This window comes from Ambystoma mexicanum, chromosome 13 (genome assembly GCF_040938575.1).
Source record: "Ambystoma mexicanum isolate Mex_15411 chromosome 13, UKY_AmexF1_1, whole genome shotgun sequence".
Taxonomy (NCBI): domain Eukaryota; kingdom Metazoa; phylum Chordata; class Amphibia; order Caudata; family Ambystomatidae; genus Ambystoma; species Ambystoma mexicanum.
The window spans coordinates 357,964,033-357,990,868 of NC_090938.1; the positions used below are offsets into that span (position 1 = coordinate 357,964,033).

At 43.5% G+C, this 26,836-nt stretch overlaps 27 non-coding genes across 27 annotated transcripts; 6 read left to right on the plus strand and 21 right to left on the minus strand.

The window, feature by feature from the left end:
* Positions 1-46: 46 nt before the first annotated feature.
* On the minus strand, positions 47-118 carry TRNAT-CGU (transfer RNA threonine (anticodon CGU)). Its single transcript has one exon. It is a non-coding gene; the product is annotated as a tRNA-Thr (tRNA).
* Positions 119-664: 546 nt separating this feature from the next.
* On the minus strand, positions 665-746 carry TRNAS-GCU (transfer RNA serine (anticodon GCU)). The gene has a single exon. It is a non-coding gene; the product is annotated as a tRNA-Ser (tRNA).
* A 687-nt stretch (positions 747-1,433) lies between these two features.
* On the minus strand, positions 1,434-1,505 carry TRNAT-UGU (transfer RNA threonine (anticodon UGU)). The gene has a single exon. It is a non-coding gene; the product is annotated as a tRNA-Thr (tRNA).
* A 1,022-nt stretch (positions 1,506-2,527) lies between these two features.
* Positions 2,528-2,622, plus strand: TRNAI-UAU (transfer RNA isoleucine (anticodon UAU)). Its single transcript has 2 exons — positions 2,528-2,565; positions 2,587-2,622. It is a non-coding gene; the product is annotated as a tRNA-Ile (tRNA).
* A 1,499-nt stretch (positions 2,623-4,121) lies between these two features.
* Positions 4,122-4,193, minus strand: TRNAT-CGU (transfer RNA threonine (anticodon CGU)). Its single transcript has one exon. It is a non-coding gene; the product is annotated as a tRNA-Thr (tRNA).
* A 546-nt stretch (positions 4,194-4,739) lies between these two features.
* Positions 4,740-4,821, minus strand: TRNAS-GCU (transfer RNA serine (anticodon GCU)). The gene has a single exon. It is a non-coding gene; the product is annotated as a tRNA-Ser (tRNA).
* Positions 4,822-5,508: 687 nt separating this feature from the next.
* On the minus strand, positions 5,509-5,580 carry TRNAT-UGU (transfer RNA threonine (anticodon UGU)). Its single transcript has one exon. It is a non-coding gene; the product is annotated as a tRNA-Thr (tRNA).
* Positions 5,581-6,603: 1,023 nt separating this feature from the next.
* Positions 6,604-6,698, plus strand: TRNAI-UAU (transfer RNA isoleucine (anticodon UAU)). The gene is made up of 2 exons: positions 6,604-6,641; positions 6,663-6,698. It is a non-coding gene; the product is annotated as a tRNA-Ile (tRNA).
* Positions 6,699-8,197: 1,499 nt separating this feature from the next.
* TRNAT-CGU (transfer RNA threonine (anticodon CGU)) lies at positions 8,198-8,269 on the minus strand. The gene has a single exon. It is a non-coding gene; the product is annotated as a tRNA-Thr (tRNA).
* A 546-nt stretch (positions 8,270-8,815) lies between these two features.
* Positions 8,816-8,897, minus strand: TRNAS-GCU (transfer RNA serine (anticodon GCU)). The gene has a single exon. It is a non-coding gene; the product is annotated as a tRNA-Ser (tRNA).
* A 687-nt stretch (positions 8,898-9,584) lies between these two features.
* On the minus strand, positions 9,585-9,656 carry TRNAT-UGU (transfer RNA threonine (anticodon UGU)). Its single transcript has one exon. It is a non-coding gene; the product is annotated as a tRNA-Thr (tRNA).
* A 1,022-nt stretch (positions 9,657-10,678) lies between these two features.
* TRNAI-UAU (transfer RNA isoleucine (anticodon UAU)) lies at positions 10,679-10,773 on the plus strand. Its single transcript has 2 exons — positions 10,679-10,716; positions 10,738-10,773. It is a non-coding gene; the product is annotated as a tRNA-Ile (tRNA).
* A 1,499-nt stretch (positions 10,774-12,272) lies between these two features.
* Positions 12,273-12,344, minus strand: TRNAT-CGU (transfer RNA threonine (anticodon CGU)). The gene has a single exon. It is a non-coding gene; the product is annotated as a tRNA-Thr (tRNA).
* Positions 12,345-12,890: 546 nt separating this feature from the next.
* TRNAS-GCU (transfer RNA serine (anticodon GCU)) lies at positions 12,891-12,972 on the minus strand. The gene has a single exon. It is a non-coding gene; the product is annotated as a tRNA-Ser (tRNA).
* A 687-nt stretch (positions 12,973-13,659) lies between these two features.
* TRNAT-UGU (transfer RNA threonine (anticodon UGU)) lies at positions 13,660-13,731 on the minus strand. The gene has a single exon. It is a non-coding gene; the product is annotated as a tRNA-Thr (tRNA).
* A 1,022-nt stretch (positions 13,732-14,753) lies between these two features.
* Positions 14,754-14,848, plus strand: TRNAI-UAU (transfer RNA isoleucine (anticodon UAU)). Its single transcript has 2 exons — positions 14,754-14,791; positions 14,813-14,848. It is a non-coding gene; the product is annotated as a tRNA-Ile (tRNA).
* Positions 14,849-16,347: 1,499 nt separating this feature from the next.
* Positions 16,348-16,419, minus strand: TRNAT-CGU (transfer RNA threonine (anticodon CGU)). Its single transcript has one exon. It is a non-coding gene; the product is annotated as a tRNA-Thr (tRNA).
* A 546-nt stretch (positions 16,420-16,965) lies between these two features.
* On the minus strand, positions 16,966-17,047 carry TRNAS-GCU (transfer RNA serine (anticodon GCU)). Its single transcript has one exon. It is a non-coding gene; the product is annotated as a tRNA-Ser (tRNA).
* Positions 17,048-17,727: 680 nt separating this feature from the next.
* Positions 17,728-17,799, minus strand: TRNAT-UGU (transfer RNA threonine (anticodon UGU)). The gene has a single exon. It is a non-coding gene; the product is annotated as a tRNA-Thr (tRNA).
* A 1,012-nt stretch (positions 17,800-18,811) lies between these two features.
* Positions 18,812-18,906, plus strand: TRNAI-UAU (transfer RNA isoleucine (anticodon UAU)). Its single transcript has 2 exons — positions 18,812-18,849; positions 18,871-18,906. It is a non-coding gene; the product is annotated as a tRNA-Ile (tRNA).
* A 1,488-nt stretch (positions 18,907-20,394) lies between these two features.
* On the minus strand, positions 20,395-20,466 carry TRNAT-CGU (transfer RNA threonine (anticodon CGU)). The gene has a single exon. It is a non-coding gene; the product is annotated as a tRNA-Thr (tRNA).
* A 545-nt stretch (positions 20,467-21,011) lies between these two features.
* Positions 21,012-21,093, minus strand: TRNAS-GCU (transfer RNA serine (anticodon GCU)). The gene has a single exon. It is a non-coding gene; the product is annotated as a tRNA-Ser (tRNA).
* Positions 21,094-21,780: 687 nt separating this feature from the next.
* On the minus strand, positions 21,781-21,852 carry TRNAT-UGU (transfer RNA threonine (anticodon UGU)). The gene has a single exon. It is a non-coding gene; the product is annotated as a tRNA-Thr (tRNA).
* Positions 21,853-22,874: 1,022 nt separating this feature from the next.
* TRNAI-UAU (transfer RNA isoleucine (anticodon UAU)) lies at positions 22,875-22,969 on the plus strand. Its single transcript has 2 exons — positions 22,875-22,912; positions 22,934-22,969. It is a non-coding gene; the product is annotated as a tRNA-Ile (tRNA).
* A 1,488-nt stretch (positions 22,970-24,457) lies between these two features.
* On the minus strand, positions 24,458-24,529 carry TRNAT-CGU (transfer RNA threonine (anticodon CGU)). Its single transcript has one exon. It is a non-coding gene; the product is annotated as a tRNA-Thr (tRNA).
* A 546-nt stretch (positions 24,530-25,075) lies between these two features.
* Positions 25,076-25,157, minus strand: TRNAS-GCU (transfer RNA serine (anticodon GCU)). Its single transcript has one exon. It is a non-coding gene; the product is annotated as a tRNA-Ser (tRNA).
* Positions 25,158-25,844: 687 nt separating this feature from the next.
* On the minus strand, positions 25,845-25,916 carry TRNAT-UGU (transfer RNA threonine (anticodon UGU)). The gene has a single exon. It is a non-coding gene; the product is annotated as a tRNA-Thr (tRNA).
* Positions 25,917-26,836: the final 920 nt, after the last annotated feature.

Sequence of the window (26,836 nt, forward strand, 5' to 3'; positions counted from 1 at the left end):
CAACTCTGGCTTCTCTTCCCCGTGCTTTTTGAAAATAATCCGCCCGAGGCCCTGATGAGGTTTGAACTCATGACCCCTGGTTTACGAGACCAGTGCTCTGCCACTGAGCTACAAGGCCACCTGCTGCTTGCTCACAGCCAACAACAGAAAGTGCAAAGAAACCATGGGTTTGACCTAGGTAGATCTCCAGGTATATGAATTTCTGGTTGTGTAAAAATGGCTGTATATCTCTGCATGTGTTCAGTACGTCATCATACATCTGATTTGCGAAAGCGTGTGTGCTTATGTTGGTGATACATTGTCGGTATGCGTTTGAGTATGTACTTTTACGGGTATGTATGTATTGAGTAGGATGCTGAACAGGTTCATGAGTTTAGATAGCAGGTCAGAATGATGGCAAAATGAACATGTAAAAGGCAGACAACTAAAAGAAAAAAGAATTTGGGATGTAAGCTTGGGAGTTTACTAACTGCGCTGATTTTGGCTCCTATAATAGTAAAGAATGGAAACCTACGAGGAAAGTCTTTGACTAATTTCATTCTCCGCCTGCACCAATGAACTTATTTTTACATCTCTATTTCCATATCTGTACTCATTCCTGTCTTTCACAGGGAGGTTGAAAGACTTTGGTCTATGTTTAAATGCAGACTATAAAGAAAAAATACGACGAAGGTGGGATTCGAACCTACGCGTGCAGAGCACAATGGATTAGCAGTCCATCGCCTTAACCACTCGGCCACCTCGTCTGTTTGGGAACGGTGCTCGAGTCCCATGCTTAAAGAAGAGATAAAACAATGGTGGTGCAAAGTCAGTGAAAAATAGATCATGTTTGTCATAATAGAAACAAGATCGTTGACTCGTTCTTCCTTACCCGGCCATTGATAGATAAACACATCAAGTTGAAGTTCAGAAAAATATAACAAGAGCTCCTGGAGGGTTCACAACACTAATCCAGAGGAAGGTGCTTGAGCTTCCGTATGGCACACCATTAGTAGTAAAACCAGCATAACGCAAGCTCCAGTTTCCCAGTGTTTGGCATCATTCAACGTTTCCAGCCAAGATCAAAGTTCAGATGCTGCTGCTTCCTGTGATGTCATTGAATTTAAATAGTGAGTGATGGCAATAACCCTTTTCCAATTAAATTTTGCCACATCAACGTCCCTGAAAATAGAGAAAGGCGTGCAACCCAGAACCGCTGTACTGTTCAATAGAGTAAGGGCTTCACCGTGATCATCTGCATCTGTCATCACAAGATTATCAAGGTCTTTTTCTTGAAGAAATTAGGTCCAGAAAGCCGACCTTCCCCACAGACTATTCAGACACCTTGCGCTTGTGGCTTTGTTATAGGCCCGAATCCATTGGTAAAAGGTTGCACAGGTACAATGTGCAATATCAGTTCCTATTCAACAATGTTCAAGAAAATTACCATTTGGAGGCCCTGATGAGGATCGAACTCACGACCCCTGGTTTACAAGACCAGTGCTCTGCCACTGAGCTACAGAGCCCCTCAGGTTACGACGCATAACAGCAACACAACGAGCACACAACATGATGTTTACTGGGTGGACATATTTGAAGGGTGTGTGAGAATGTATGTATATGATTGTGATTTGACCTGTTTTTTTCTGGCCGATTTTTTGAGGAGCAGCTAATTTGTGCGTATTCCGTGCAATTTTAGGGTGACTAATGAGGAGATGTGATGCGTGAAAGTTGAAAAAAACATGTACATGGCAGCAGAGAGACAATATGGATATTACCTTTGCTTTTTTAAATTTCTATCCGGATTCTGGCTCAAAGGGTAGTCAAGCACAGCAGATTGCATTCCTGCCAGTAACACGACAACCTTGTTTGTGTCCTTCTTAATCAACTAACATGCATATTTTCACTTTTGTCTGTATGTTCTTTGAAAGCCAATGGCAATGGTGCTTAGAGCAATGCAGATGTTTAAAAAAGATTTCAAAAGTTAAAATCGACAAAGGTGGGATTCGAAACCACGCGTGTACAGCAGATTAGCAGTCCATCGCCTTAACCACTCGGCCACCTCGTCTACAGGGATTATGTTAGGCATTCAAGTCTTTACAGGTAATAACACAAACATCTTCAAAATAGAACCACAATGCGTTCCTTGTTGAGGTACATCCAGCCGTTTGCAGGAAAACTGCCTCACTTGCTGTTGAGAAAAATTCATCAAAGTCCTGGGGTGTTTATAGGCATCGCCAAGATGACATTGGGAGGTGTTTCAATTGACACGTGTTGAATATGAGGAAGAGCATCATGCTGGCTCCAGTGGCACTGCCTGCAGCATGACAAAAATGTAGAAGGGACATTTGACTGCACCATTGGCTGAACATCAGTGGCAAAGTGTATATCAGGCTAAAAGGTAAGCTCCAGTGGCACAATATGGGCACTACAAGGCACCCATAATTTGGTGTCAGCTAAAAAGACAATGCCAGAGCTTGTGGGTGCTTTTGTACACTTGTGTGTGTGTTTGTGGGTGTAGTTTCATGTCGAAAACCAAAACACAGCAGCTCCAGTGGCGCAATCGGTTAGCGCGCGGTACTTATACAGCAGTACATGCAGTGAGCAATGCCGAGGTTGTGAGTTCAAGCCTCACCTGGAGCAACTTTGGAACTTTTTACTAATTCACCTCAAAACTGAATTATTGAACCAATAAATGTTCTGGACATTTTTTGGTTCACCTCAAGGTTTCCTTGATTGTCAGTTAATGTTGTATGACAGCTCCTCTGCCTTTTAGACATGGAATACTCATTGCAAGTTATTTATGGGGTGTTTGCGCTTTAAATACAGCTACGGAGGGTTTTTGAAAATAGAACAGAAAATAAAAAATGTCAACTGTTATTATACTCCATTTTCTGCTGAGCACCACTTACGGAAGACATTTGTAAAGGTAGAAAAAGGGTTACTGGAGTAGGATCCAGGAGACAATATCAACTTACAAAGAATAATGTTGTCTATTTACTGCATTATCGCCTTTGAAGCAAACCTCTGAGAATAAATACCCTTTCACTAATCAGGCAGTCACTTTGATAAAATCAAGCAGAACAAGGATGCTGATAGGAACTCGCCTCATTTGCATATGGGCTAGGGCTTCTGGGAGCCATGAGAATTAGGAGTTGAAGGTTTTGCAGATCGAGATTGCTAAAGGGCTGGGCATTTGCACAGACCTCTCCATGCCTGATTGGTGCCGAAGGTTAGTTGCAAGTGGTCCCCTGCTCACCCTACCTTACACAGGGCCATGCCCAGTTAGGCCCCTCAGGGCTAGGCCCGGCAGGGCTAAGCCCAGCGTTTGTCAGGCGTTCGTCAGGCGAAGTGCCTGGACCCCTGCTCATCATACCTCAGAATCTGGTCTAGCTATTGCAGACATGGGGAATGGTGCTTATATCCCATTGACAGCGCCCACAAGCTGCATACTAATAGCCAATGATGTGTGAATGCGGTCAGGGTAGCAGACATATAGAACAATTGGGTGGGTTCGCTTCCGAACTGGATGCACAGGAGCAGGAGAGAATGGCTGTTGGCGATGTATGCAACTTGCTCTGCGTGAACACATCTACCGACCCCTTCCCCTACACACACGGGCACATACACACACACACACACACATAGCCATTGGAGCTATGCAGAGCTAATCAGAAAGATTGGTAATCATTAGAACATGAAAGATATGTGTTCATTTTTTATTAAACTTGTGGACTCCCGCAGAAACGGAGGGACTCACATCTCTAATTGAGGCTTGCTTACCTCTATACAAATGTGTTTGCTGGCTGTCTTTCTTCAACTGGTATGTGCGGTTGTGTCTGTCTTTGTCTTTCAACACGCCTGGCACGTTTACATTATCAAAGAGATGATTGTATGGAGATGGGGAACACCCCTCCGTTGCATTGTGTACTTGAACAGTCTTTTCACCAAAGCAGCTACATGCGACATTGCAAGGTTTTTGTCAGTCTTTGCCTGAAAACATTAGGCCTTCCTCTCGAACTCTATTTCACTCCTTCTGTGGAAGACTTCAATTATGAGGATGCATCCCGTCATAAAAGGTTCTCTGTAGATGGTGCAACTCTGGCTTCTCTTCCCCGTGCTTTTTGAAAATAATCCGCCCGAGGCCCTGATGAGGTTTGAACTCATGACCCCTGGTTTACGAGACCAGTGCTCTGCCACTGAGCTACAAGGCCACCTGCTGCTTGCTCACAGCCAACAACAGAAAGTGCAAAGAAACCATGGGTTTTACCTAGGTAGATCTCCAGGTATATGAATTTCTGGTTGTGTAAAAATGGCTGTATATCTCTGCATGTGTTCAGTACGTCATCATACATCTGATTTGCGAAAGCGTGTGTGCTTATGTTGGTGATACATTGTCGGTATGCGTTTGGGTATGTACTTTTACGGGTATGTATGTATTGAGTAGGATGCTGAACAGGTTCATGAGTTTAGATAGCAGGTCAGAATGATGGCAAAATGAACATGTAAAAGGCAGACAACTAAAAGAAAAAAGAATTTGGGATGTAAGCTTGGGAGTTTACTAACTGCGCTGATTTTGGCTCCTATAATAGTAAAGAATGGAAACCTACGAGGAAAGTCTTTGACTAATTTCATTCTCCGCCTGCACCAATGAACTTATTTTTACATCTCTATTTCCATATCTGTACTCATTCCTGTCTTTCACAGGGAGGTTGAAAGACTTTGGTCTATGTTTAAATGCAGACTATAAAGAAAAAATACGACGAAGGTGGGATTCGAACCCACGCGTGCAGAGCACAATGGATTAGCAGTCCATCGCCTTAACCACTCGGCCACCTCGTCTGTTTGGGAACGGTGCTCGAGTCCCATGCTTAAAGAAGAGATAAAACAATGGTGGTGCAAAGTCAGTGAAAAATAGATCATGTTTGTCATAATAGAAACAAGATCGTTGACTCGTTCTTCCTTACCCGGCCATTGATAGATAAACACATCAAGTTGAAGTTCAGAAAAATATAACAAGAGCTCCTGGAGGGTTCACAACACTAATCCAGAGGAAGGTGCTTGAGCTTCCGTATGGCACACCATTAGTAGTAAAACCAGCATAACGCAAGCTCCAGTTTCCCAGTGTTTGGCATCATTCAACGTTTCCAGCCAAGATCAAAGTTCAGATGCTGCTGCTTCCTGTGATGTCATTGAATTTAAATAGTGAGTGATGGCAATAACCCTTTTCCAATTAAATTTTGCCACATCAACGTCCCTGAAAATAGAGAAAGGCGTGCAACCCAGAACCGCTGTACTGTTCAATAGAGTAAGGGCTTCACCGTGATCATCTGCATCTGTCATCACAAGATTATCAAGGTCTTTTTCTTGAAGAAATTAGGTCCAGAAAGCCGACCTTCCCCACAGACTATTCAGACACCTTGCGCTTGTGGCTTTGTTATAGGCCCGAATCCATTGGTAAAAGGTTGCACAGGTACAATGTGCAATATCAGTTCCTATTCAACAATGTTCAAGAAAATTACCATTTGGAGGCCCTGATGAGGATCGAACTCACGACCCCTGGTTTACAAGACCAGTGCTCTGCCACTGAGCTACAGAGCCCCTCAGGTTACGACGCATAACAGCAACACAACGAGCACACAACATGATGTTTACTGGGTAGACATATTTGAAGGGTGTGTGAGAATGTATGTATATGATTGTGATTTGACCTGTTTTTTTCTGGCCGATTTTTTGAGGAGCAGCTAATTTGTGCGTATTCCGTGCAATTTTAGGGTGACTAATGAGGAGATGTGATGCGTGAAAGTTGAAAAAAACATGTACATGGCAGCAGAGAGACAATATGGATATTACCTTTGCTTTTTTTAAATTTCTATCCGGATTCTGGCTCAAAGGGTAGTCAAGCACAGCAGATTGCATTCCTGCCAGTAACACGACAACCTTGTTTGTGTCCTTCTTAATCAACTAACATGCATATTTTCACTTTTGTCTGTATGTTCTTTGAAAGCCAATGGCAATGGTGCTTAGAGCAATGCAGATGTTTAAAAAAGATTTCAAAAGTTAAAATCGACAAAGGTGGGATTCGAAACCACGCGTGTACAGCAGATTAGCAGTCCATCGCCTTAACCACTCGGCCACCTCGTCTACAGGGATTATGTTAGGCATTCAAGTCTTTACAGGTAATAACACAAACATCTTCAAAATAGAACCACAATGCGTTCCTTGTTGAGGTACATCCAGCCGTTTGCAGGAAAACTGCCTCACTTGCTGTTGAGAAAAATTCATCAAAGTCCTGGGGTGTTTATAGGCATCGCCAAGATGACATTGGGAGGTGTTTCAATTGACACGTGTTGAATATGAGGAAGAGCATCATGCTGGCTCCAGTGGCACTGCCTGCAGCATGACAAAAATGTAGAAGGGACATTTGACTGCACCATTGGCTGAACATCAATGGCAAAGTGTATATCAGGCTAAAAGGTAAGCTCCAGTGGCACAATATGGGCACTACAAGGCACCCATAATTTGGTGTCAGCTAAAAAGACAATGCCAGAGCTTGTGGGTGCTTTTGTACACTTGTGTGTGTGTTTGTGGGTGTAGTTTCATGTCGAAAACCAAAACACAGCAGCTCCAGTGGCGCAATCGGTTAGCGCGCGGTACTTATACAGCAGTACATGCAGTGAGCAATGCCGAGGTTGTGAGTTCAAGCCTCACCTGGAGCAACTTTGGAACTTTTTACTAATTCACCTCAAAACTGAATTATTGAACCAATAAATGTTCTGGACATTTTTTGGTTCACCTCAAGGTTTCCTTGATTGTCAGTTAATGTTGTATGACAGCTCCTCTGCCTTTTAGACATGGAATACTCATTGCAAGTTATTTATGGGGTGTTTGCGCTTTAAATACAGCTACGGAGGGTTTTTGAAAATAGAACAGAAAATAAAAAATGTCAACTGTTATTATACTCCATTTTCTGCTGAGCACCACTTACGGAAGACATTTGTAAAGGTAGAAAAAGGGTTACTGGAGTAGGATCCAGGAGACAATATCAACTTACAAAGAATAATGTTGTCTATTTACTGCATTATCGCCTTTGAAGCAAACCTCTGAGAATAAATACCCTTTCACTAATCAGGCAGTCACTTTGATAAAATCAAGCAGAACAAGGATGCTGATAGGAACTCGCCTCATTTGCATATGGGCTAGGGCTTCTGGGAGCCATGAGAATTAGGAGTTGAAGGTTTTGCAGATCGAGATTGCTAAAGGGCTGGGCATTTGCACAGACCTCTCCATGCCTGATTGGTGCCGAAGGTTAGTTGCAAGTGGTCCCCTGCTCACCCTACCTTACACAGGGCCATGCCCAGTTAGGCCCCTCAGGGCTAGGCCCGGCAGGGCTAAGCCCAGCGTTTGTCAGGCGTTCGTCAGGCGAAGTGCCTGGACCCCTGCTCATCATACCTCAGAATCTGGTCTAGCTATTGCAGACATGGGGAATGGTGCTTATATCCCATTGACAGCGCCCACAAGCTGCATACTAATAGCCAATGATGTGTGAATGCGGTCAGGGTAGCAGACATATAGAACAATTGGGTGGGTTCGCTTCCGAACTGGATGCACAGGAGCAGGAGAGAATGGCTGTTGGCGATGTATGCAACTTGCTCTGCGTGAACACATCTACCGACCCCTTCCCCTACACACACGGGCACATACACACACACACACACACATAGCCATTGGAGCTATGCAGAGCTAATCAGAAAGATTGGTAATCATTAGAACATGAAAGATATGTGTTCATTTTTTATTAAACTTGTGGACTCCCGCAGAAACGGAGGGACTCACATCTCTAATTGAGGCTTGCTTACCTCTATACAAATGTGTTTGCTGGCTGTCTTTCTTCAACTGGTATGTGCGGTTGTGTCTGTCTTTGTCTTTCAACACGCCTGGCACGTTTACATTATCAAAGAGATGATTGTATGGAGATGGGGAACACCCCTCCGTTGCATTGTGTACTTGAACAGTCTTTTCACCAAAGCAGCTACATGCGACATTGCAAGGTTTTTGTCAGTCTTTGCCTGAAAACATTAGGCCTTCCTCTCGAACTCTATTTCACTCCTTCTGTGGAAGACTTCAATTATGAGGATGCATCCCGTCATAAAAGGTTCTCTGTAGATGGTGCAACTCTGGCTTCTCTTCCCCGTGCTTTTTGAAAATAATCCGCCCGAGGCCCTGATGAGGTTTGAACTCATGACCCCTGGTTTACGAGACCAGTGCTCTGCCACTGAGCTACAAGGCCACCTGCTGCTTGCTCACAGCCAACAACAGAAAGTGCAAAGAAACCATGGGTTTTACCTAGGTAGATCTCCAGGTATATGAATTTCTGGTTGTGTAAAAATGGCTGTATATCTCTGCATGTGTTCAGTACGTCATCATACATCTGATTTGCGAAAGCGTGTGTGCTTATGTTGGTGATACATTGTCGGTATGCGTTTGGGTATGTACTTTTACGGGTATGTATGTATTGAGTAGGATGCTGAACAGGTTCATGAGTTTAGATAGCAGGTCAGAATGATGGCAAAATGAACATGTAAAAGGCAGACAACTAAAAGAAAAAAGAATTTGGGATGTAAGCTTGGGAGTTTACTAACTGCGCTGATTTTGGCTCCTATAATAGTAAAGAATGGAAACCTACGAGGAAAGTCTTTGACTAATTTCATTCTCCGCCTGCACCAATGAACTTATTTTTACATCTCTATTTCCATATCTGTACTCATTCCTGTCTTTCACAGGGAGGTTGAAAGACTTTGGTCTATGTTTAAATGCAGACTATAAAGAAAAAATACGACGAAGGTGGGATTCGAACCCACGCGTGCAGAGCACAATGGATTAGCAGTCCATCGCCTTAACCACTCGGCCACCTCGTCTGTTTGGGAACGGTGCTCGAGTCCCATGCTTAAAGAAGAGATAAAACAATGGTGGTGCAAAGTCAGTGAAAAATAGATCATGTTTGTCATAATAGAAACAAGATCGTTGACTCGTTCTTCCTTACCCGGCCATTGATAGATAAACACATCAAGTTGAAGTTCAGAAAAATATAACAAGAGCTCCTGGAGGGTTCACAACACTAATCCAGAGGAAGGTGCTTGAGCTTCCGTATGGCACACCATTAGTAGTAAAACCAGCATAACGCAAGCTCCAGTTTCCCAGTGTTTGGCATCATTCAACGTTTCCAGCCAAGATCAAAGTTCAGATGCTGCTGCTTCCTGTGATGTCATTGAATTTAAATAGTGAGTGATGGCAATAACCCTTTTCCAATTAAATTTTGCCACATCAACGTCCCTGAAAATAGAGAAAGGCGTGCAACCCAGAACCGCTGTACTGTTCAATAGAGTAAGGGCTTCACCGTGATCATCTGCATCTGTCATCACAAGATTATCAAGGTCTTTTTCTTGAAGAAATTAGGTCCAGAAAGCCGACCTTCCCCACAGACTATTCAGACACCTTGCGCTTGTGGCTTTGTTATAGGCCCGAATCCATTGGTAAAAGGTTGCACAGGTACAATGTGCAATATCAGTTCCTATTCAACAATGTTCAAGAAAATTACCATTTGGAGGCCCTGATGAGGATCGAACTCACGACCCCTGGTTTACAAGACCAGTGCTCTGCCACTGAGCTACAGAGCCCCTCAGGTTACGACGCATAACAGCAACACAACGAGCACACAACATGATGTTTACTGGGTAGACATATTTGAAGGGTGTGTGAGAATGTATGTATATGATTGTGATTTGACCTGTTTTTTTATGGCCGATTTTTTGAGGAGCAGCTAATTTGTGCGTATTCCGTGCAATTTTAGGGTGACTAATGAGGAGATGTGATGCGTGAAAGTTGAAAAAAACATGTACATGGCAGCAGAGAGACAATATGGATATTACCTTTGCTTTTTTAAATTTCTATCCGGATTCTGGCTCAAAGGGTAGTCAAGCACAGCAGATTGCATTCCTGCCAGTAACACGACAACCTTGTTTGTGTCCTTCTTAATCAACTAACATGCATATTTTCACTTTTGTCTGTATGTTCTTTGAAAGCCAATGGCAATGGTGCTTAGAGCAATGCAGATGTTTAAAAAAGATTTCAAAAGTTAAAATCGACAAAGGTGGGATTCGAAACCACGCGTGTACAGCAGATTAGCAGTCCATCGCCTTAACCACTCGGCCACCTCGTCTACAGGGATTATGTTAGGCATTCAAGTCTTTACAGGTAATAACACAAACATCTTCAAAATAGAACCACAATGCGTTCCTTGTTGAGGTACATCCAGCCGTTTGCAGGAAAACTGCCTCACTTGCTGTTGAGAAAAATTCATCAAAGTCCTGGGGTGTTTATAGGCATCGCCAAGATGACATTGGGAGGTGTTTCAATTGACACGTGTTGAATATGAGGAAGAGCATCATGCTGGCTCCAGTGGCACTGCCTGCAGCATGACAAAAATGTAGAAGGGACATTTGACTGCACCATTGGCTGAACATCAATGGCAAAGTGTATATCAGGCTAAAAGGTAAGCTCCAGTGGCACAATATGGGCATTACAAGGCACCCATAATTTGGTGTCAGCTAAAAAGACAATGCCAGAGCTTGTGGGTGCTTTTGTACACTTGTGTGTGTGTTTGTGGGTGTAGTTTCATGTCGAAAACCAAAACACAGCAGCTCCAGTGGCGCAATCGGTTAGCGCGCGGTACTTATACAGCAGTACATGCAGTGAGCAATGCCGAGGTTGTGAGTTCAAGCCTCACCTGGAGCAACTTTGGAACTTTTTACTAATTCACCTCAAAACTGAATTATTGAACCAATAAATGTTCTGGACATTTTTTGGTTCACCTCAAGGTTTCCTTGATTGTCAGTTAATGTTGTATGACAGCTCCTCTGCCTTTTAGACATGGAATACTCATTGCAAGTTATTTATGGGGTGTTTGCGCTTTAAATACAGCTACGGAGGGTTTTTGAAAATAGAACAGAAAATAAAAAATGTCAACTGTTATTATACTCCATTTTCTGCTGAGCACCACTTACGGAAGACATTTGTAAAGGTAGAAAAAGGGTTACTGGAGTAGGATCCAGGAGACAATATCAACTTACAAAGAATAATGTTGTCTATTTACTGCATTATCGCCTTTGAAGCAAACCTCTGAGAATAAATACCCTTTCACTAATCAGGCAGTCACTTTGATAAAATCAAGCAGAACAAGGATGCTGATAGGAACTCGCCTCATTTGCATATGGGCTAGGGCTTCTGGGAGCCATGAGAATTAGGAGTTGAAGGTTTTGCAGATCGAGATTGCTAAAGGGCTGGGCATTTGCACAGACCTCTCCATGCCTGATTGGTGCCGAAGGTTAGTTGCAAGTGGTCCCCTGCTCACCCTACCTTACACAGGGCCATGCCCAGTTAGGCCCCTCAGGGCTAGGCCCGGCAGGGCTAAGCCCAGCGTTTGTCAGGCGTTCGTCAGGCGAAGTGCCTGGACCCCTGCTCATCATACCTCAGAATCTGGTCTAGCTATTGCAGACATGGGGAATGGTGCTTATATCCCATTGACAGCGCCCACAAGCTGCATACTAATAGCCAATGATGTGTGAATGCGGTCAGGGTAGCAGACATATAGAACAATTGGGTGGGTTCGCTTCCGAACTGGATGCACAGGAGCAGGAGAGAATGGCTGTTGGCGATGTATGCAACTTGCTCTGCATGAACACATCTACCGACCCCTTCCCCTACACACACGGGCACATACACACACACACACACACATAGCCATTGGAGCTATGCAGAGCTAATCAGAAAGATTGGTAATCATTAGAACATGAAAGATATGTGTTCATTTTTTATTAAACTTGTGGACTCCCGCAGAAACGGAGGGACTCACATCTCTAATTGAGGCTTGCTTACCTCTATACAAATGTGTTTGCTGGCTGTCTTTCTTCAACTGGTATGTGCGGTTGTGTCTGTCTTTGTCTTTCAACACGCCTGGCACGTTTACATTATCAAAGAGATGATTGTATGGAGATGGGGAACACCCCTCCGTTGCATTGTGTACTTGAACAGTCTTTTCACCAAAGCAGCTACATGCGACATTGCAAGGTTTTTGTCAGTCTTTGCCTGAAAACATTAGGCCTTCCTCTCGAACTCTATTTCACTCCTTCTGTGGAAGACTTCAATTATGAGGATGCATCCCGTCATAAAAGGTTCTCTGTAGATGGTGCAACTCTGGCTTCTCTTCCCCGTGCTTTTTGAAAATAATCCGCCCGAGGCCCTGATGAGGTTTGAACTCATGACCCCTGGTTTACGAGACCAGTGCTCTGCCACTGAGCTACAAGGCCACCTGCTGCTTGCTCACAGCCAACAACAGAAAGTGCAAAGAAACCATGGGTTTGACCTAGGTAGATCTCCAGGTATATGAATTTCTGGTTGTGTAAAAATGGCTGTATATCTCTGCATGTGTTCAGTACGTCATCATACATCTGATTTGCGAAAGCGTGTGTGCTTATGTTGGTGATACATTGTCGGTATGCGTTTGAGTATGTACTTTTACGGGTATGTATGTATTGAGTAGGATGCTGAACAGGTTCATGAGTTTAGATAGCAGGTCAGAATGATGGCAAAATGAACATGTAAAAGGCAGACAACTAAAAGAAAAAAGAATTTGGGATGTAAGCTTGGGAGTTTACTAACTGCGCTGATTTTGGCTCCTATAATAGTAAAGAATGGAAACCTACGAGGAAAGTCTTTGACTAATTTCATTCTCCGCCTGCACCAATGAACTTATTTTTACATCTCTATTTCCATATCTGTACTCATTCCTGTCTTTCACAGGGAGGTTGAAAGACTTTGGTCTATGTTTAAATGCAGACTATAAAGAAAAAATACGACGAAGGTGGGATTCGAACCTACGCGTGCAGAGCACAATGGATTAGCAGTCCATCGCCTTAACCACTCGGCCACCTCGTCTGTTTGGGAACGGTGCTCGAGTCCCATGCTTAAAGAAGAGATAAAACAATGGTGGTGCAAAGTCAGTGAAAAATAGATCATGTTTGTCATAATAGAAACAAGATCGTTGACTCGTTCTTCCTTACCCGGCCATTGATAGATAAACACATCAAGTTGAAGTTCAGAAAAATATAACAAGAGCTCCTGGAGGGTTCACAACACTAATCCAGAGGAAGGTGCTTGAGCTTCCGTATGGCACACCATTAGTAGTAAAACCAGCATAACGCAAGCTCCAGTTTCCCAGTGTTTGGCATCATTCAACGTTTCCAGCCAAGATCAAAGTTCAGATGCTGCTGCTTCCTGTGATGTCATTGAATTTAAATAGTGAGTGATGGCAATAACCCTTTTCCAATTAAATTTTGCCACATCAACGTCCCTGAAAATAGAGAAAGGCGTGCAACCCAGAACCGCTGTACTGTTCAATAGAGTAAGGGCTTCACCGTGATCATCTGCATCTGTCATCACAAGATTATCAAGGTCTTTTTCTTGAAGAAATTAGGTCCAGAAAGCCGACCTTCCCCACAGACTATTCAGACACCTTGCGCTTGTGGCTTTGTTATAGGCCCGAATCCATTGGTAAAAGGTTGCACAGGTACAATGTGCAATATCAGTTCCTATTCAACAATGTTCAAGAAAATTACCATTTGGAGGCCCTGATGAGGATCGAACTCACGACCCCTGGTTTACAAGACCAGTGCTCTGCCACTGAGCTACAGAGCCCCTCAGGTTACGACGCATAACAGCAACACAACGAGCACACAACATGATGTTTACTGGGTAGACATATTTGAAGGGTGTGTGAGAATGTATGTATATGATTGTGATTTGACCTGTTTTTTTCTGGCCGATTTTTTGAGGAGCAGCTAATTTGTGCGTATTCCGTGCAATTTTAGGGTGACTAATGAGGAGATGTGATGCGTGAAAGTTGAAAAAAACATGTACATGGCAGCAGAGAGACAATATGGATATTACCTTTGCTTTTTTAAATTTCTATCCGGATTCTGGCTCAAAGGGTAGTCAAGCACAGCAGATTGCATTCCTGCCAGTAACACGACAACCTTGTTTGTGTCCTTCTTAATCAACTAACATGCATATTTTCACTTTTGTCTGTATGTTCTTTGAAAGCCAATGGCAATGGTGCTTAGAGCAATGCAGATGTTTAAAAAAGATTTCAAAAGTTAAAATCGACAAAGGTGGGATTCGAAACCACGCGTGTACAGCAGATTAGCAGTCCATCGCCTTAACCACTCGGCCACCTCGTCTACAGGGATTATGTTAGGCATTCAAGTCTTTACAGGTAATAACACAAACATCTTCAAAATAGAACCACAATGCGTTCCTTGTTGAGGTACATCCAGCCGTTTGCAGGAAAACTGCCTCACTTGCTGTTGAGAAAAATTCATCAAAGTCCTGGGGTGTTTATAGGCATCGCCAAGATGACATTGGGAGGTGTTTCAATTGACACGTGTTGAATATGAGGAAGAGCATCATGCTGGCTCCAGTGGCACTGCCTGCAGCATGACAAAAATGTAGAAGGGACATTTGACTGCACCATTGGCTGAACATCAGTGGCAAAGTGTATATCAGGCTAAAAGGTAAGCTCCAGTGGCACAATATGGGCACTACAAGGCACCCATAATTTGGTGTCAGCTAAAAAGACAATGCCAGAGCTTGTGGATGCTTTTGTACACTTGTGTGTGTGTTTGTGGGTGTAGTTTCATGTCGAAAACCAAAACACAGCAGCTCCAGTGGCGCAATCGGTTAGCGCGCGGTACTTATACAGCAGTACATGCAGTGAGCAATGCCGAGGTTGTGAGTTCAAGCCTCACCTGGAGCAACTTTGGAACTTTTTACTAATTCACCTCAAAACTGAATTATTGAACCAATAAATGTTCTGGACATTTTTTGGTTCACCTCAAGGTTTCCCTGATTGTCAGTTAATGTTGTATGACAGCTCCTCTGCCTTTTAGACATGGAATACTCATTGCAAGTTATTTATGGGGTGTTTGCGCTTTAAATACAGCTACGGAGGGTTTTTGAAAATAGAACAGAAAATAAAAAATGTCAACTGTTATTATACTCCATTTTCTGCTGAGCACCACTTACGGAAGACATTTGTAAAGGTAGAAAAAGGGTTACTGGAGTAGGATCCAGGAGACAATATCAACTTACAAAGAATAATGTTGTCTATTTACTGTATTATCGCCTTTGAAGCAAACCTCTGAGAATAAATACCCTTTCACTAATCAGGCAGTCACTTTGATAAAATCAAGCAGAACAAGGATGCTGATAGGAACTCGCCTCATTTGCATATGGGCTAGGGCTTCTGGGAGCCATGAGAATTAGGAGTTGAAGGTTTTGCAGATCGAGATTGCTAAAGGGCTGGGCATTTGCACAGACCTCTCCATGCCTGATTGGTGCCGAAGGTTAGTTGCAAGTGGTCCCCTGCTCACCCTACCTTACACAGGGCCATGCCCAGTTAGGCCCCTCAGGGCTAGGCCCGGCAGGGCTAAGCCCAGCGTTTGTCAGGCGTTCGTCAGGCGAAGTGCCTGGACCCCTGCTCATCATACCTCAGAATCTGGTCTAGCTATTGCAGACATGGGGAATGGTGCTTATATCCCATTGACAGCGCCCACAAGCTGCATACTAATAGCCAATGATGTGTGAATGCGGTCAGGGTAGCAGACATATAGAACAATTGGGTGGGTTCGCTTCCGAACTGGATGCACAGGAGCAGGAGAGAATGGCTGTTGGCGATGTATGCAACTTGCTCTGCGTGAACACATCTACCGACCCCTTCCCCTACACACACGGGCACATACACACACACACACACACATAGCCATTGGAGCTATGCAGAGCTAATCAGAAAGATTGGTAATCATTAGAACATGAAAGATATGTGTTCATTTTTTATTAAACTTGTGGACTCCCGCAGAAACGGAGGGACTCACATCTCTAATTGAGGCTTGCTTACCTCTATACAAATGTGTTTGCTGGCTGTCTTTCTTCAACTGGTATGTGCGGTTGTGTCTGTCTTTGTCTTTCAACACGCCTGGCACGTTTACATTATCAAAGAGATGATTGTATGGAGATGGGGAACACCCCTCCGTTGCATTGTGTACTTGAACAGTCTTTTCACCAAAGCAGCTACATGCGACATTGCAAGGTTTTTGTCAGTCTTTGCCTGAAAACATTAGGCCTTCCTCTCGAACTCTATTTCACTCCTTCTGTGGAAGACTTCAATTATGAGGATGCATCCCGTCATAAAAGGTTCTCTGTAGATGGTGCAACTCTGGCTTCTCTTCCCCGTGCTTTTTGAAAATAATCCGCCCGAGGCCCTGATGAGGTTTGAACTCATGACCCCTGGTTTACGAGACCAGTGCTCTGCCACTGAGCTACAAGGCCACCTGCTGCTTGCTCACAGCCAACAACAGAAAGTGCAAAGAAACCATGGGTTTTACCTAGGTAGATCTCCAGGTATATGAATTTCTGGTTGTGTAAAAATGGCTGTATATCTCTGCATGTGTTCAGTACGTCATCATACATCTGATTTGCGAAAGCGTGTGTGCTTATGTTGGTGATACATTGTCGGTATGCGTTTGGGTATGTACTTTTACGGGTATGTATGTATTGAGTAGGATGCTGAACAGGTTCATGAGTTTAGATAGCAGGTCAGAATGATGGCAAAATGAACATGTAAAAGGCAGACAACTAAAAGAAAAAAGAATTTGGGATGTAAGCTTGGGAGTTTACTAACTGCGCTGATTTTGGCTCCTATAATAGTAAAGAATGGAAACCTACGAGGAAAGTCTTTGACTAATTTCATTCTCCGCCTGCACCAATGAACTTATTTTTACATCTCTATTTCCATATCTGTACTCATTCCTGTCTTTCACAGGGAGGTTGAAAGACTTTGGTCTATGTTTAAATGCAGACTATAAAGAAAAAATACGACGAAGGTGGGATTCGAACCCACGCGTGCAGAGCACAATGGATTAGCAGTCCATCGCCTTAACCACTCGGCCACCTTGTCTGTTTGGGAACGGTGCTCGAATCCCATGCTTAAAGAAGAGATAAAACAATGGTGGTGCAAAGTCAGTGAAAAATAGATCATGTTTGTCATAATAGAAACAAGATCGTTGACTCGTTCTTCCTTACCCGGCCATTGATAGATAAACACATCAAGTTGAAGTTCAGAAAAATATAACAAGAGCTCCTGGAGGGTTCACAACACTAATCCAGAGGAAGGTGCTTGAGCTTCCGTATGGCACACCATTAGCAGTAAAACCAGCATAACGCAAGCTCCAGTTTCCCAGTGTTTGGCATCATTCAACGTTTCCAGCCAAGATCAAAGTTCAGATGCTGCTGCTTCCTGTGATGTCATTGAATTTAAATAGTGAGTGATGGCAATAACCCTTTTCCAATTAAATTTTGCCACATCAACGTCCCTGAAAATAGAGAAAGGCGTGCAACCCAGAACCGCTGTACTGTTCAATAGAGTAAGGGCTTCACCGTGATCATCTGCATCTGTCATCACAAGATTATCAAGGTCTTTTTCTTGAAGAAATTAGGTCCAGAAAGCCGACCTTCCCCACAGACTATTCAGACACCTTGCGCTTGTGGCTTTGTTATAGGCCCGAATCCATTGGTAAAAGGTTGCACAGGTACAATATCAGTTCCTATTCAACAATGTTCAAGAAAATTACCATTTGGAGGCCCTGATGAGGATCGAACTCACGACCCCTGGTTTACAAGACCAGTGCTCTGCCACTGAGCTACAGAGCCCCTCAGGTTACGACGCATAACAGCAACACAACGAGCACACAACATGATGTTTACTGGGTAGACATATTTGAAGGGTGTGTGAGAATGTATGTATATGATTGTGATTTGACCTGTTTTTTTCTGGCCGATTTTTTGAGGAGCAGCTAATTTGTGCGTATTCCGTGCAATTTTAGGGTGACTAATGAGGAGATGTGATGCGTGAAAGTTGAAAAAAACATGTACATGGCAGCAGAGAGACAATATGGATATTACCTTTGCTTTTTTAAATTTCTATCCGGATTCTGGCTCAAAGGGTAGTCAAGCACAGCAGATTGCATTCCTGCCAGTAACACGACAACCTTGTTTGTGTCCTTCTTAATCAACTAACATGCATATTTTCACTTTTGTCTGTATGTTCTTTGAAAGCCAATGGCAATGGTGCTTAGAGCAATGCAGATGTTTTCAAAAGTTAAAATCGACAAAGGTGGGATTCGAAACCACGCGTGTACAGCAGATTAGCAGTCCATCGCCTTAACCACTCGGCCACCTCGTCTACAGGGATTATGTTAGGCATTCAAGTCTTTACAGGTAATAACACAAACATCTTCAAAATAGAACCACAATGCGTTCCTTGTTGAGGTACATCCAGCCGTTTGCAGGAAAACTGCCTCACTTGCTGTTGAGAAAAATTCATCAAAGTCCTGGGGTGTTTATAGGCATCGCCAAGATGACATTGGGAGGTGTTTCAATTGACACGTGTTGAATATGAGGAAGAGCATCATGCTGGCTCCAGTGGCACTGCCTGCAGCATGACAAAAATGTAGAAGGGACATTTGACTGCACCATTGGCTGAACATCAGTGGCAAAGTGTATATCAGGCTAAAAGGTAAGCTCCAGTGGCACAATATGGGCACTACAAGGCACCCATAATTTGGTGTCAGCTAAAAAGACAATGCCAGAGCTTGTGGGTGCTTTTGTACACTTGTGTGTGTGTTTGTGGGTGTAGTTTCATGTCGAAAACCAAAACACAGCAGCTCCAGTGGCGCAATCGGTTAGCGCGCGGTACTTATACAGCAGTACATGCAGTGAGCAATGCCGAGGTTGTGAGTTCAAGCCTCACCTGGAGCAACTTTGGAACTTTTTACTAATTCACCTCAAAACTGAATTATTGAACCAATAAATGTTCTGGACATTTTTTGGTTCACCTCAAGGTTTCCTTGATTGTCAGTTAATGTTGTATGACAGCTCCTCTGCCTTTTAGACATGGAATACTCATTGCAAGTTATTTATGGGGTGTTTGCGCTTTAAATACAGCTACGGAGGGTTTTTGAAAATAGAACAGAAAATAAAAAATGTCAACTGTTATTATACTCCATTTTCTGCTGAGCACCACTTACGGAAGACATTTGTAAAGGTAGAAAAAGGGTTACTGGAGTAGGATCCAGGAGACAATATCAACTTACAAAGAATAATGTTGTCTATTTACTGCATTATCGCCTTTGAAGCAAACCTCTGAGAATAAATACCCTTTCACTAATCAGGCAGTCACTTTGATAAAATCAAGCAGAACAAGGATGCTGATAGGAACTCGCCTCATTTGCATATGGGCTAGGGCTTCTGGGAGCCATGAGAATTAGGAGTTGAAGGTTTTGCAGATCGAGATTGCTAAAGGGCTGGGCATTTGCACAGACCTCTCCATGCCTGATTGGTGCCGAAGGTTAGTTGCAAGTGGTCCCCTGCTCACCCTACCTTACACAGGGCCATGCCCAGTTAGGCCCCTCAGGGCTAGGCCCGGCAGGGCTAAGCCCGGCGTTCGTCAGGCGAAGTGCCTGGACCCCTGCTCATCATACCTCAGAATCTGGTCTAGCTATTGCAGACATGGGGAATGGTGCTTATATCCCATTGACAGCGCCCACAAGCTGCATACTAATAGCCAATGATGTGTGAATGCGGTCAGGGTAGCAGACATATAGAACAATTGGGTGGGTTCGCTTCCGAACTGGATGCACAGGAGCAGGAGAGAATGGCTGTTGGCGATGTATGCAACTTGCTCTGCGTGAACACATCTACCGACCCCTTCCCCTACACACACGGGCACATACACACACACACACACACATAGCCATTGGAGCTATGCAGAGCTAATCAGAAAGATTGGTAATCATTAGAACATGAAAGATATGTGTTCATTTTTTATTAAACTTGTGGACTCCCGCAGAAACGGAGGGACTCACATCTCTAATTGAGGCTTGCTTACCTCTATACAAATGTGTTTGCTGGCTGTCTTTCTTCAACTGGTATGTGCGGTTGTGTCTGTCTTTGTCTTTCAACACGCCTGGCACGTTTACATTATCAAAGAGATGATTGTATGGAGATGGGGAACACCCCTCCGTTGCATTGTGAACTTGAACAGTCTTTTCACCAAAGCAGCTACATGCGACATTGCAAGGTTTTTGTCAGTCTTTGCCTGAAAACATTAGGCCTTCCTCTCGAACTCTATTTCACTCCTTCTGTGGAAGACTTCAATTATGAGGATGCATCCCGTCATAAAAGGTTCTCTGTAGATGGTGCAACTCTGGCTTCTCTTCCCCGTGCTTTTTGAAAATAATCCGCCCGAGGCCCTGATGAGGTTTGAACTCATGACCCCTGGTTTACGAGACCAGTGCTCTGCCACTGAGCTACAAGGCCACCTGCTGCTTGCTCACAGCCAACAACAGAAAGTGCAAAGAAACCATGGGTTTTACCTAGGTAGATCTCCAGGTATATGAATTTCTGGTTGTGTAAAAATGGCTGTATATCTCTGCATGTGTTCAGTACGTCATCATACATCTGATTTGCGAAAGCGTGTGTGCTTATGTTGGTGATACATTGTCGGTATGCGTTTGAGTATGTACTTTTACGGGTATGTATGTATTGAGTAGGATGCTGAAAGGTTCATGAGTTTAGATAGCAGGTCAGAATGATGGCAAAAGGAACATGTAAAAGGCAGACAACTAAAAGAAAAAAGAATTTGGGATGTAAGCTTGGGAGTTTACTAACTGTGCTGATTTTGGCTCCTATAATAGTAAAGAATGGAAACCTACGAGGAAAGTCTTTGACTAATTTCATTCTCCGCCTGCACCAATGAACTTATTTTTACATCTCTATTTCCATATCTGTACTCATTCCTGTCTTTCACAGGGAGGTTGAAAGACTTTGGTCTATGTTTAAATGCAGACTATAAAGAAAAAATACGACGAAGGTGGGATTCGAACCCACGCGTGCAGAGCACAATGGATTAGCAGTCCATCGCCTTAACCACTCGGCCACCTCGTCTGTTTGGGAACGGTGCTCGAGTCCCATGCTTAAAGAAGAGATAAAACAATGGTGGTGCAAAGTCAGTGAAAAATAGATCATGTTTGTCATAATAGAAACAAGATCGTTGACTCGTTCTTCCTTACCCGGCCATTGATAGATAAACACATCAAGTTGAAGTTCAGAAAAATATAACAAGAGCTCCTGGAGGGTTCACAACACTAATCCAGAGGAAGGTGCTTGAGCTTCCGTATGGCACACCATTAGTAGTAAAACCAGCATAACGCAAGCTCCAGTTTCCCAGTGTTTGGCATCATTCAACGTTTCCAGCCAAGATCAAAGTTCAGATGCTGCTGCTTCCTGTGATGTCATTGAATTTAAATAGTGAGTGATGGCAATAACCCTTTTCCAATTAAATTTTGCCACATCAACGTCCCTGAAAATAGAGAAAGGCGTGCAACCCAGAACCGCTGTACTGTTCAATAGAGTAAGGGCTTCACCGTGATCATCTGCATCTGTCATCACAAGATTATCAAGGTCTTTTTCTTGAAGAAATTAGGTCCAGAAAGCCGACCTTCCCCACAGACTATTCAGACACCTTGCGCTTGTGGCTTTGTTATAGGCCCGAATCCATTGGTAAAAGGTTGCACAGGTACAATGTGCAATATCAGTTCCTATTCAACAATGTTCAAGAAAATTACCATTTGGAGGCCCTGATGAGGATCGAACTCACGACCCCTGGTTTACAAGACCAGTGCTCTGCCACTGAGCTACAGAGCCCCTCAGGTTACGACGCATAACAGCAACACAACGAGCACACAACATGATGTTTACTGGGTAGACATATTTGAAGGGTGTGTGAGAATGTATGTATATGATTGTGATTTGACCTGTTTTTTTCTGGCCGATTTTTTGAGGAGCAGCTAATTTGTGCGTATTCCGTGCAATTTTAGGGTGACTAATGAGGAGATGTGATGCGTGAAAGTTGAAAAAAACATGTACATGGCAGCAGAGAGACAATATGGATATTACCTTTGCTTTTTTAAATTTCTATCCGGATTCTGGCTCAAAGGGTAGTCAAGCACAGCAGATTGCATTCCTGCCAGTAACACGACAACCTTGTTTGTGTCCTTCTTAATCAACTAACATGCATATTTTCACTTTTGTCTGTATGTTCTTTGAAAGCCAATGGCAATGGTGCTTAGAGCAATGCAGATGTTTAAAAAAGATTTCAAAAGTTAAAATCGACAAAGGTGGGATTCGAAACCACGCGTGTACAGCAGATTAGCAGTCCATCGCCTTAACCACTCGGCCACCTCGTCTACAGGGATTATGTTAGGCATTCAAGTCTTTACAGGTAATAACACAAACATCTTCAAAATAGAACCACAATGCGTTCCTTGTTGAGGTACATCCAGCCGTTTGCAGGAAAACTGCCTCACTTGCTGTTGAGAAAAATTCATCAAAGTCCTGGGGTGTTTATAGGCATCGCCAAGATGACATTGGGAGGTGTTTCAATTGACACGTGTTGAATATGAGGAAGAGCATCATGCTGGCTCCAGTGGCACTGCCTGCAGCATGACAAAAATGTAGAAGGGACATTTGACTGCACCATTGGCTGAACATCAGTGGCAAAGTGTATATCAGGCTAAAAGGTAAGCTCCAGTGGCACAATATGGGCACTACAAGGCACCCATAATTTGGTGTCAGCTAAAAAGACAATGCCAGAGCTTGTGGGTGCTTTTGTACACTTGTGTGTGTGTTTGTGGGTGTAGTTTCATGTCGAAAACCAAAACACAGCAGCTCCAGTGGCGCAATCGGTTAGCGCGCGGTACTTATACAGCAGTACATGCAGTGAGCAATGCCGAGGTTGTGAGTTCAAGCCTCACCTGGAGCAACTTTGGAACATTTTACTAATTCACCTCAAAACTGAATTATTGAACCAATAAATGTTCTGGACATTTTTTGGTTCACCTCAAGGTTTCCTTGATTGTCAGTTAATGTTGTATGACAGCTCCTCTGCCTTTTAGACATGGAATACTCATTGCAAGTTATTTATGGGGTGTTTGCGCTTTAAATACAGCTACGGAGGGTTTTTGAAAATAGAACAGAAAATAAAAAATGTCAACTGTTATTATACTCCATTTTCTGCTGAGCACCACTTACGGAAGACATTTGTAAAGGTAGAAAAAGGGTTACTGGAGTAGGATCCAGGAGACAATATCAACTTACAAAGAATAATGTTGTCTATTTACTGCATTATCGCCTTTGAAGCAAACCTCTGAGAATAAATACCCTTTCACTAATCAGGCAGTCACTTTGATAAAATCAAGCAGAACAAGGATGCTGATAGGAACTCGCCTCATTTGCATATGGGCTAGGGCTTCTGGGAGCCATGAGAATTAGGAGTTGAAGGTTTTGCAGATCGAGATTGCTAAAGGGCTGGGCATTTGCACAGACCTCTCCATGCCTGATTGGTGCCGAAGGTTAGTTGCAAGTGGTCCCCTGCTCACCCTACCTTACACAGGGCCATGCCCAGTTAGGCCCCTCAGGGCTAGGCCCGGCAGGGCTAAGCCCGGCGTTCGTCAGGCGAAGTGCCTGGACCCCTGCTCATCATACCTCAGAATCTGGTCTAGCTATTGCAGACATGGGGAATGGTGCTTATATCCCATTGACAGCGCCCACAAGCTGCATACTAATAGCCAATGATGTGTGAATGCGGTCAGGGTAGCAGACATATAGAACAATTGGGTGGGTTCGCTTCCGAACTGGATGCACAGGAGCAGGAGAGAATGGCTGTTGGCGATGTATGCAACTTGCTCTGCGTGAACACATCTACCGACCCCTTCCCCTACACACACGGGCACATACACACACACACACACACATAGCCATTGGAGCTATGCAGAGCTAATCAGAAAGATTGGTAATCATTAGAACATGAAAGATATGTGTTCATTTTTTAATAAACTTGTGGACTCCCGCAGAAACGGAGGGACTCACATCTCTAATTGAGGCTTGCTTACCTCTATACAAATGTGTTTGCTGGCTGTCTTTCTTCAACTGGTATGCGCGGTTGTGTCTGTCTTTGTCTTTCAACACGCCTGGCACGTTTACATTATCAAAGAGATGATTGTATGGAGATGGGGAACACCCCTCCGTTGCATTGTGAACTTGAACAGTCTTTTCACCAAAGCAGCTACATGCGACATTGCAAGGTTTTTGTCAGTCTTTGCCTGAAAACATTAGGCCTTCCTCTCGAACTCTATTTCACTCCTTCTGTGGAAGACTTCAATTATGAGGATGCATCCCGTCATAAAAGGTTCTCTGTAGATGGTGCAACTCTGGCTTCTCTTCCCCGTGCTTTTTGAAAATAATCCGCCCGAGGCCCTGATGAGGTTTGAACTCATGACCCCTGGTTTACGAGACCAGTGCTCTGCCACTGAGCTACAAGGCCACCTGCTGCTTGCTCACAGCCAACAACAGAAAGTGCAAAGAAACCATGGGTTTTACCTAGGTAGATCTCCAGGTATATGAATTTCTGGTTGTGTAAAAATGGCTGTATATCTCTGCATGTGTTCAGTACGTCATCATACATCTGATTTGCGAAAGCGTGTGTGCTTATGTTGGTGATACATTGTCGGTATGCGTTTGAGTATGTACTTTTACGGGTATGTATGTATTGAGTAGGATGCTGAACAGGTTCATGAGTTTAGATAGCAGGTCAGAATGATGGCAAAAGGAACATGTAAAAGGCAGACAACTAAAAGAAAAAAGAATTTGGGATGTAAGCTTGGGAGTTTACTAACTGCGCTGATTTTGGCTCCTATAATAGTAAAGAATGGAAACCTACGAGGAAAGTCTTTGACTAATTTCATTCTCCGCCTGCACCAATGAACTTATTTTTACATCTCTATTTCCATATCTGTACTCATTCCTGTCTTTCACAGGGAGGTTGAAAGACTTTGGTCTATGTTTAAATGCAGACTATAAAGAAAAAATACGACGAAGGTGGGATTCGAACCCACGCGTGCAGAGCACAATGGATTAGCAGTCCATCGCCTTAACCACTCGGCCACCTCGTCTGTTTGGGAACGGTGCTCGAGTCCCATGCTTAAAGAAGAGATAAAACAATGGTGGTGCAAAGTCAGTGAAAAATAGATCATGTTTGTCATAATAGAAACAAGATCGTTGACTCGTTCTTCCTTACCCGGCCATTGATAGATAAACACATCAAGTTGAAGTTCAGAAAAATATAACAAGAGCTCCTGGAGGGTTCACAACACTAATCCAGAGGAAGGTGCTTGAGCTTCCGTATGGCACACCATTAGTAGTAAAACCAGCATAACGCAAGCTCCAGTTTCCCAGTGTTTGGCATCATTCAACGTTTCCAGCCAAGATCAAAGTTCAGATGCTGCTGCTTCCTGTGATGTCATTGAATTTAAATAGTGAGTGATGGCAATAACCCTTTTCCAATTAAATTTTGCCACATCAACGTCCCTGAAAATAGAGAAAGGCGTGCAACCCAGAACCGCTGTACTGTTCAATAGAGTAAGGGCTTCACCGTGATCATCTGCATCTGTCATCACAAGATTATCAAGGTCTTTTTCTTGAAGAAATTAGGTCCAGAAAGCCGACCTTCCCCACAGACTATTCAGACACCTTGCGCTTGTGGCTTTGTTATAGGCCCGAATCCATTGGTAAAAGGTTGCACAGGTACAATGTGCAATATCAGTTCCTATTCAACAATGTTCAAGAAAATTACCATTTGGAGGCCCTGATGAGGATCGAACTCACGACCCCTGGTTTACAAGACCAGTGCTCTGCCACTGAGCTACAGAGCCCCTCAGGATACATAACAGCAACACAACGAGCACACAACATGATGTTTACTGGGTAGACATATTTGAAGGGTGTGTGAGAATGTATGTATATGATTGTGATTTGACCTGTTTTTTTCTGGCCGATTTTTTGAGGAGCAGCTAATTTGTGCGTATTCCGTGCAATTTTAGGGTGACTAATGAGGAGATGTGATGCGTGAAAGTTGAAAAAAACATGTACATGGCAGCAGAGAGACAATATGGATATTACCTTTGCTTTTTTAAATTTCTATCCGGATTCTGGCTCAAAGGGTAGTCAAGCACAGCAGATTGCATTCCTGCCAGTAACACGACAACCTTGTTTGTGTCCTTCTTAATCAACTAACATGCATATTTTCACTTTTGTCTGTATGTTCTTTGAAAGCCAATGGCAATGGTGCTTAGAGCAATGCAGATGTTTAAAAAAGATTTCAAAAGTTAAAATCGACAAAGGTGGGATTCGAAACCACGCGTGTACAGCAGATTAGCAGTCCATCGCCTTAACCACTCGGCCACCTCGTCTACAGGGATTATGTTAGGCATTCAAGTCTTTACAGGTAATAACACAAACATCTTCAAAATAGAACCACAATGCGTTCCTTGTTGAGGTACATCCAGCCGTTTGCAGGAAAACTGCCTCACTTGCTGTTGAGAAAAATTCATCAAAGTCCTGGGGTGTTTATAGGCATCGCCAAGATGACATTGGGAGGTGTTTCAATTGACACGTGTTGAATATGAGGAAGAGCATCATGCTGGCTCCAGTGGCACTGCCTGCAGCATGACAAAAATGTAGAAGGGACATTTGACTGCACCATTGGCTGAACATCAGTGGCAAAGTGTATATCAGGCTAAAAGGTAAGCTCCAGTGGCACAATATGGGCACTACAAGGCACCCATAATTTGGT